This window comes from Salvia miltiorrhiza, chromosome 1 (assembly GCF_028751815.1).
Source record: "Salvia miltiorrhiza cultivar Shanhuang (shh) chromosome 1, IMPLAD_Smil_shh, whole genome shotgun sequence".
Lineage (NCBI taxonomy): Eukaryota > Viridiplantae > Streptophyta > Magnoliopsida > Lamiales > Lamiaceae > Salvia > Salvia miltiorrhiza.
The window spans coordinates 923,367-932,802 of NC_080387.1; the positions used below are offsets into that span (position 1 = coordinate 923,367).

Below are 9,436 nucleotides of genomic sequence, written 5' to 3' on the forward strand. Positions count from 1 at the left end.
TTCAACAACTTCATTTGACCCGGATCCAGATTTAGGGATTAACCCATGCCTTGTCTACCCCCAGACCCCCGACCCCACCCACTCCCCCACCCACCCACCCCCCCCACCACCCACCCCAAGCCAAAAAAAAAAAAAAAATTTTACTTCCCCTGCCTTGTCTACCCCCCAGACCCCAACCCCACCCACCCACCCCAAGCCAATAATTTTTTTTTTTTACTCCCACTGCCCTGCCTACCCCCTGACCCCCGACCCTACCCCCCCACCCCCCACCCACCCCAAGCCAAAAGGAACTTTTTAAACACTTCCCCTAGGGTTTAGATATTCCATTTAGGGTTTAGATGTTCCATTTAGGGTTTAGATGTTCCATTTAGGGTTTAAATGTTTCATTTATGGTTTAGATGATGTTGTTGTTTCTATATTTTTTCTGCATGTTTGGCACTTATGGCACTATTAGTGACATAAGTGCTAAAAAGACCATTTTACTTTATTTTATTTTGGATTTTCGTTGGCACTTATGGCACTATTAGTGCCATAAGTGCCATAAAATAAAATAATAAAGTAAAATTTTTTGGCTTGGAGGTTGGTGGGGTGGGTGGGGTCGGGGGTCTGGGGGGTAGACAGGGCAGGGGGAGTAAAAAAAAAATTTCGTTGGCACTTATGGCACTATTAGTGCCATAAGTGCCATAAAATAAAATAATAAAGTAAAATTTTTTGGCTTGGGGGTGGGTGGGGTCGGTGGTCTGGGGGGTAGACAAGGCAGGGGGAGTAAAAAAAAAATTTCGTTGGCACTTATAGTGCCATAAGTGCCTAACCCGACCCGCGTGCCTGATCCTACCCGGCACGCGACCCGCGCTCCTGACCCTACCCAGTCCGCCCAATTAAGGGCAAAAACGTCCCAAAGCTATAAAAATGGCCAAAATTTGTGTTTTTTCAATGTGTGGCCATAAATTGTGTTTTATGCTTCATTTTGGCTACTTCAAAATTTTACTCTTTATTTAAAATGATTGGACTATTGGGACTAATTTATATTATCAAAAGGCTTGCATTTGTATATTATTTTACAAAGAATATCATATTTGGACTAGAATTATTAATTTAAATTTAGTTTTAATTAAATATTGAGCCCAAATCTTTTTATAAGAAAAGCTCTTTTATAATATGTTAGACCAATGATTTTAAAGGTTTTATGAAATTTTCTTAATTTAAAATATTTTTCAAGTACATTTAGGCCCTTATATGTTATTATTTGAATTTATCTGGCTAGGTGCGGCGCGACTAGGACGTGAACTTTAAATTCTTACAGTTAATTTTCAAAGCTCAAGTCTCAGGTGTGAGATTTGTTTAAATACATGCCGTGGTTATTTATTGTCCATTTTAATATTATGTGTTTATCATATGTGTTATGACGTATATTTTGAGGATATCGCTAGGGGCCCGTTGAATGGGTCCAGGATGGAAAGATCCTTGGTATGACACAATGCGATATAAATGTAAAAGTTAAGGTTGCAACCATTTAATTATCGCTAGGGGCCCGTTGAATGGGTCCAGGACGGAAAGGTCCTTGGTATGCCACCGTGCGAGCAAATGTAATGAAATGTTATGATTATATGTGTCACCATTTTATTAACGTGGACAATTATTGCATGTTCCCACACTGAGTGTACCCTGTATGCTTATCCCATATTAAACATTTTCAGGTTTTAATGGCCGGAGGCGCGTGGAAGGTCGAATGGCGAATCAAATATCTTAAATTTAGTTTTACTTAAAAATGTTATGTTTAGTAAAGTATTTTAAAGCAAGATATTCATTTCATTATTTTTATATTAAATATTTATTTATAGTCATGACTTTTCCGCGTGCGTATTCATGTAAATTTAAATTGGATTTGGGTATCACATTACAGATTAGTTGCCTAAGCCTCCTTCGTCAAAGAAATCATTGAAGAACTGGTGTTACGTTTGCAGTAGGAAAATAACGAGTTGGTTGTGAGTGAATGTTAGGTTGCTGAAATTGCACTTCCAAAACAACAGAATGAGAGAGGTTTCTTGCTGCTTTTATAGACCTCCAAGTCGTGGTCAGTTAGCACCACTTCCCACTTCCAGAAGCTTCCTATAACCGTTGCAATCTCTCTCTGAAAACTGTCAGTCGATCAACCACGAATGTTGGTTAAAAAGATCATGGGTCCTGAAAAATCGGAACAAAGTGCCCACTACTTTGGACCATGATTAACCATCATTCTACTTATTAAAAACATGGTCAACTACTACAAAACCTTTATCTCACAACCAAAGAATAATAAAACGTGAAAGAAATGTTGTTAGGTCCGGAGGGTCTCGAATAGGTGTATGGGGGGAGGAGGGGGGAAATACACCTATAGGCTATTTTTTATTTTTACAAGAGTTCAAAACGAAACTTCAAAACACAAACTCACACAACCTGTTTTACTGAAAAGAGTTTTGACCAAAACAGGGTTGACGACTAATATTGAATACTCTTCAGTAAAGAGTTACTCCCTCCGTCCACAATTTAAAGCCCCACTTTGGTGTGGGCACAGAGACTAAGAAAGCTGAAAAAGGTGATGTGGATGAAAGAAAAGGGTAGTGGTTAAAGGATTAGATTACTTTTACTAATTTGTGATTAGGAGATTGCTTTTAATTTTTGAATTTATTTTTATATGCATTTGTAATTTATTTTACTTATTTTTTCTTTTATAGGTTTTCTGTTTTTTTATTCTTCCTTATTTCTCATTTATTTTAACTTTGAATTCCTTACTTGTACAAACTGGACTTCGATTTTTTTGTGTTTTTTTAATCTGCTTTTTTCTTCTTTTACAAACAGGCAGATTTATCAAATTTTAAATAGCTGAAAAATCGAATGGAATGAAATCAGCAAATTAAAAGCTGTAGTAAAAAAAGGAGGGAATAGAATATTTCATTGAAGAAACCAAGAAACAAGTACAGAGGTCCGTCCAAAAGTTAGGAGGGAAAATCGACTCCACCTAACCTCTAAAATCCCTATAAATACCACTGTAACTTCAGAATGCATTCATTTCTCACCTACTACAAGTAAATCACTAAAAATGGCCATTGAATGCCCTAAAATCCAAGATGATGACAGAAACAAAATAGCACAATGGCTGCTTGAACATAGCATTGGAGGCAAGCTTGAATATGGTGCAAAAAAGGAGGCAGCTCTTTTCTTCAAAGTGAATTTGAAGACCATTTGGAGGATTTGGAGCCAAGTATTACATCAGCAAGCTTGTGGTGTACCTGTCCAGGTAAAGTCTATTAGAAAAGGCATCTCATACAAAAATAAGAAGAGTATTGATGTTGAAAAAGTGAAGAATCTTTTTGTGCTTCAAAGATCATCAATGAGAATCATGTCTACAAACCTAGGTGTGTCTAAGTCTTTGATTCACAAGTGGGTAAAGGAGAAAAAGCTGAAACCACACACAAATGCTATAAAACTATTTCTTACCCCACAAAATATGCTGTTAAGGCTTAGTTGGAGCCTGAAACAACTTAGTACAATAAGTGAGGGTGGTTTTATAAAGTTCCAAAGTATGTACAACACCATTCACATCGATGAAAAATGGTTTTCCCTTACCAAAATTAAAGATAGGTATTACCTCATGCCGGATGAAGAGGAACCGTATAGGACATGCAAATCAAAGAGGTACATTGAGAAGATTATGTTTATGTGTGCTATAGCACGACCTATATTTGACATAGATGGCACAATACTCTTTGATGGAAAGTTTGGCATATTTCCTTTCACAACCATAGAACCAGCTCAAAGGAATTCAAAAAACAGAAGCAAATGAACCATGGAAGTGAAGCCAATTGCAGCCATTACAAAGGAAGTCATGAAAGCTTGCCTTATTAAAGAGGTAAGGTGTTACAGTTTTTATTTAATTAATGAATGCTATCAGAATCTGTAACAGAATCATCATTTAGCCCCTTTTTTTTGGCAGATGGTTCCAATCTTTAAAGCTAAGTGGCCATTGCAGCAAACAAGCACATTTTTATCCAACAAGATAATGCCAAACCCCACATAAAACCTGATGATCCAGACTTTCTAGGGGTTGCAAATACTGATGGATTTAAAATCCAACTAGTATGCCAGCCAGCTAATTCGCCGGATACAAATGTGAATGATCTAGGCTTTTTCAGACTGTATTTACAAAATTCAGTCACTGAAAGATCAAAAACCAGCAAGTAATGTGGAGGAGTTACTAAAGAATGTGAAAGATGTCTATGACGAATACCCACTAGAGAAGCTAAATCACGTGTTCCTCACTTTGCAAAGTTGCTATCACGAAATAATCAAGGCAAAGGGTGGGAATAACTACAAAATTCCTCACATGAACAAAGACAGACTCACAAGACAAGGATTGCTACCAGACTGTATTCAGGTTGAAGAAGCACTTGTGAGGGAAAGTCTAGAGTTCCTAGAGTTGGAGGCAAGTGAAGAAGGTGAAATTTACAACCTTGGAGATGTCATAGAAGGGCTGCATCAAGTGGGTATTACTGAGTAGTTACTATAGAGTAATGCAGTGTTTACAGATACAAACACATGAACAATCTTTTGATGTGTTTGCAATGTAAATCAGTCTTTGTAAGCATAATTGTCTCTGCAAAATTTAGCATCATTGACTTAAACATTTTGTTTAAATTCAACCTCCAAAAACAAGTGATGGCTGAATGAAAACAAACCCTCAGACTATAAAAGTCATCATAGGGACAGCTTACAGTTGGATCAAGTTTAGTACACACTGTTCTAACCCTATGATATTAAGAAACTCCTCACAGGGCAACAAATATAAACAATTGGCACCACAGATACACAATTGGTAGCACATAAACACCATTGGCATCATAGATACACAATTGGCACCACAGATACGCATTTGGCAGCAAAGATAAGCATTTGGCAGCAAAGATACACAATTGGCAGCAAATAAACACCATTGGCATTATAGATACACAATTGGCACCACAGATACACCAAACGCATGAAACAACAGATAAGGCATCACCAGCTATCCCCACAATGAACATCAAATAAGAATAACAGATAAGGCATCACCAACCATCCCCACAATGCACATCAAATACAAATCACAGAAGGCATCACCAGTCATTTCCCACAAAAGAACTATAAACGGAATCACAGAAAATAAGAATCACTGAACGAAATCACCTGATTCGTCTGAAAGTTTCTCTCAAGTCGGAGGTTCGCTTGGCCTCCTCCTTATCGCGTTTGAAGGATTCTCTAAAGTCGAAGATTCACTTGGCCTTTTCCCTCTCTCGTCTGACAGATTCAGAGATAGGGAAGCCCTCAGCTTCGTATTCCGGCGATTCAGAGAGAGAGGGAGGCGCGCTGCTTCGGATTCTGGCAGCAACCATGGCGCCGCTTCGGTTTCCAGCTGCATCGCCTCCGATCCAGGAAGAGGGAGCAACCACGACACTTCTGAGCGATCGAAAGCCGCCGCTTCGCATTCCGGCGGCAATGGCTCCGATTCAGAGAGAGGGAGGCGCGCCGCTTCGGTTTCTGGCAGCAACCACAACGACGCTTCGTATTCCGGCTGCATCGCCTCCGATCCAGAGAGAGGGAGCAACCACGGCACTTCTGAGCGATCAAAAGCCACCGCTTCGCATTCCGGCGGCAACGGCGCCGATTCAGAGAGAGGGAGGCGCACCGCTTCGGTTTCCGGCAACAACCACGGCGACGCTTCGTATTCTGGCTGCATCGCCTCCGATCCAGAGAGAGGGAGCAACCACGACACTTCTGAGCGATCAAAAGCCGCCGCTTCAAATTCCGACGGCAACGGCTCTGACACACATATATCGAAGGCGGTGAAGTCCGTTTCAGACACAACCAACACCGATTCACAGAGATTGAAGGCCGACATTTGGGTTTCCGGCACAATCAACTCCATTTTTGGTGGAGAACAAAACCAAGTGACATAGTGTAGCACAATACCCTCCATCGAAGATGAAGGGCAATTAGTCTCTGAGAGATTCATTGAGTAACAGAGAAAGGAACACGAGACAGAGGAAGATGGAGAGAGGCAGACGAAGAGAGAGAGACTATAGATCTAGGGTTTCTTCTAGAGAGAGGAAGACAAAGAGAGAGCCGATACAGATCTAGGGTTTCTTCCAGAGAGACGAAGACAAAGAGAGAATGGCTGGTAGATCTAGGGTTAATTCAAGAGAGAGAAAGATGAAGAGATCGGATGGAATTCTCTAGAATGGCATAAATAAAGTGCCCAATTTTTTACTTATTTAATTAGTTAGTGTTAGTGAATTAATTAAAGAAATAATTAAGTGGGTTAAAAAATGAGGAGGAATAATTAATGACAAAGGGTAGTAATTTTAAATAGCAAAGGAGGGTAAGAGGGTATAAAAAGCAGAATGAGGCTTTAAATTGTGGAAAAATTTTTAAGAGCAAGTAGGGCTTTAAATTGTGGACGGAGGGAGTATCAGTTAAGTCAAAAGACCTTAACTGATGCACGTAAGGCTTCAGTCGAGTTTGATAAAAAGAGATGTTACAAATCTTACTGACTATCAGAAGATAGATCAGTTAGACTGATAACACACGCAGCGGAAAACTTTTGTTTTGAAATAGCCTGTGAGTTAAGCACGTTGCCAGTCTTTAGGTTTCTCTTTGCTGTTAATCAGTTTTCAGTTTTCGAAGGGAAGAACACAAGTAAGTAAGTAAGTACTGAAAGCTTGTAAATAACACAGAGATTTTTACGTGGTTCGGAAAACACTTCCTACATCCACGGTCGGTTGATCAGACCAACAACTTCACTGGCAAGTGCTTACGGGTGCACTGCAAACCGATGCTTGTGCTTACGGGTGCACAGCAAACCTGAACGTGTGCTTGCGTGTGCACACAACCGAAACATCTGAAGATCCAATCTTCAGTACCAACACACCTTGTTGGATTTCTCACTCCTAGCACACACTGGGCACTAGGACCTCACGGAGACAGAACACCTTTCTGAACTCCTTTTACACACAAACACTCAATTCGGTCGGTTGAAGAGAGGTTTGAAAACTTGCCAACTAAACTTCAAAGAACAAGTTCTTTGCAGTTAGTTTGACCTAGGCTTTGGATAAACAAGGTTTGCCTAAGGTCTAAGAAAATATATGTAATCAGCAGTGACTAATTTTTGGCTTGTGATTCTCTTCTTCGATTCAAACTTTGGAGAGTTTAGGCTCTGGGTTGAGTAATGATTTTGGCAGCGTTTGAGCTTATGTTGTTGAATCGGTGATGATTGAAGTGATCCTTGAGCATTATTTATAGAAGAAGTCTTGAATAGATCCGTTGGCGGGGAAGGTCTTCAAGATTTCTTCCGTTAGAGAGAAATTCGAACTTGGGCTGAGGCTTCAATCTTCGAGGATCCTTGTTTGGTCAGAACGGCTACTTTGAAGACCAGGAGATGCGACATCTCTGCATTTAATGCGGCTGTACTTCTGAAGTGCGTGGCTTCCTTTGAACGTTGGAGGTTCAGTCCGAGGAAGAATATTTAACTGATACTTGACTTTAGTATCAGTCCACCGAATCCACGTGGCTCGCATTAAGTAATCAGTCAAAACTGATTCTTCGACTTATGCTTCAGTCGGCAACTTCAGTCTTCAGTCTTCAGTCTTCAGTCATTCGTTCTTCAATCTTCAGTCTTCAGAGCAACAACTAAACTAGAAAAAGAACTCTAACACTTGAGTTCAAGCAGTTCTAGTCTATTACAAAAGAAACCTATTGATTTTGGTATCATCAAAACAAGGATTAGGATATTTCACTAAGTTCCCAACAATTTCCCCCTTTTTGATGATGCCAAAACCACACGGATCGGAAGCTTTAACTCCATGACTAGGGTTTGAAAAAACTTTTGAGCTTTGGAGTCGGCGGCAGCAGAGGTGTGTGGATTGGCGGCGGAATCAACCCTCCGGCCTCCTCCTCCTCCTCCTCCGCCGCCTCAGTTCAGCGTCGCCTTCGCCGCCCTCCAGGCCTGGAAAGTCGCCTTTTCAGACGACGATTCTGCTCCTTCAAAGGCGTCTTCTGCTCCGTTTCCGTCGATTTCATGGGTAATTCCGCCGGCCAAGTGGTGGCCGCGATCAATCTCAACCACGCTTTTTGCAAGGCTCGCTGGCCAACCTCAATAGCAATCGCTTCAGCGGCAGCGTACCGCCGTCGTTCAGAGACCTCGCCTAGCTCACCGAATTTGACCTCAGCAACAACCGCCTCTCCGGCGCCTTCCCCGCCGCGGTTTTATACATTCCAAATCTCATCTTTCTAGATCTCAGTCCAGATCTCATCTTTCTAGATCTCAGATTCAACAGTTCTCCGGTCCGTTTCTGGAAGACCTATTCGAGAACAAACTCGACGCCATCTTCCTCAACAACAACCTCTTCTCCGGCGAGCTGCCGCAGAATCTAGGCAATTCTCCGGCATCTGTGGTTAATCTGGCCATCAACAACCTGAGCGGCGTGATCCCCTTTAGCTTGGGCTTCATGGGGATCAAGGAGATCCTGTACCTCAACAATCCCTTTTTTCTCTTGTTTTCGTAGGTTTTGCAGGAGAGCTCGGCAGACAGAGCAGCTTCATCTCGGATTCCTGAGCTGGATTGGAACAAAAATGATCGAGTAGGAGCTACATCTGCTCCAGAGCTGACCGCCAGAGTCAACCCCCCAGAGCTGACCACCGGAGCTGATACTCCATAGCAGAGGCTCCAGTGCGGAGGCTCCAGAGCAGAGGCTACAGAGCTGACCGCCAGAGTCAACCCCCCAGAGCTAACCCCAGAGCTGACCGCCAGAGCTGATACTCTAGAGCGGAGGCTCCAGAGCGGAGGTTACAGAGCGGAGTCAACCCCCCCAGAGTTGACCGCCAGAGCTGATACTCCAGAGCGGAGGCTCCAGTGTGGAGGCTCCAGAGCTGAGGTTACATAGCTGACCGCCAGAGCTGACCACCAGAGTCAACCCCCCAGCGCTGACTGCCAGAGCTGACCCCAGAGCTGACAGCCAGAGCCGATACTCCAGAGCGGAGGCTCCAGTGCGAAGGCTCCAGAGCGGAGGCTACAGAGCTGACCGCCAGAGTCAACCCCCCAGAGCTAACCCCAGAGCTGACCGCCAGAGCTGATACTCTAGAGCGGAGGCTCCAGTGCGGAGGCTCCAGAGCGGAGGTTACAGAGCGGAGTCAACCCCCCCAGAGCTGACCGCCAGAGCTGATACTCCAGAGCGGAGGCTCCAGTGTGGAGGCTCCAGAGCGGAGGTTACATAACTGACCGCCAGAGCTGACCGTCAGAGTCAACCCCCCAGCGCTGACCGCCAGAACTGACCCCAGAGCTGACCGCCAGAGCCAATACTCCAGAGCGGAGACTCCAGAGCTGACCGCCAGAGCTGATACTTCAGATCTGATACTCTAGAGCTGT

At 42.8% G+C, this 9,436-nt stretch overlaps 1 pseudogene; it reads left to right on the forward strand.

Moving 5' to 3' along the window:
• The first annotated feature begins 585 nt into the window (after positions 1 to 585).
• On the forward strand, positions 586 to 8,576 carry LOC131006444 (pollen-specific leucine-rich repeat extensin-like protein 3; annotated as a pseudogene).
• The last annotated feature ends 860 nt before the right edge of the window (positions 8,577 to 9,436 follow it).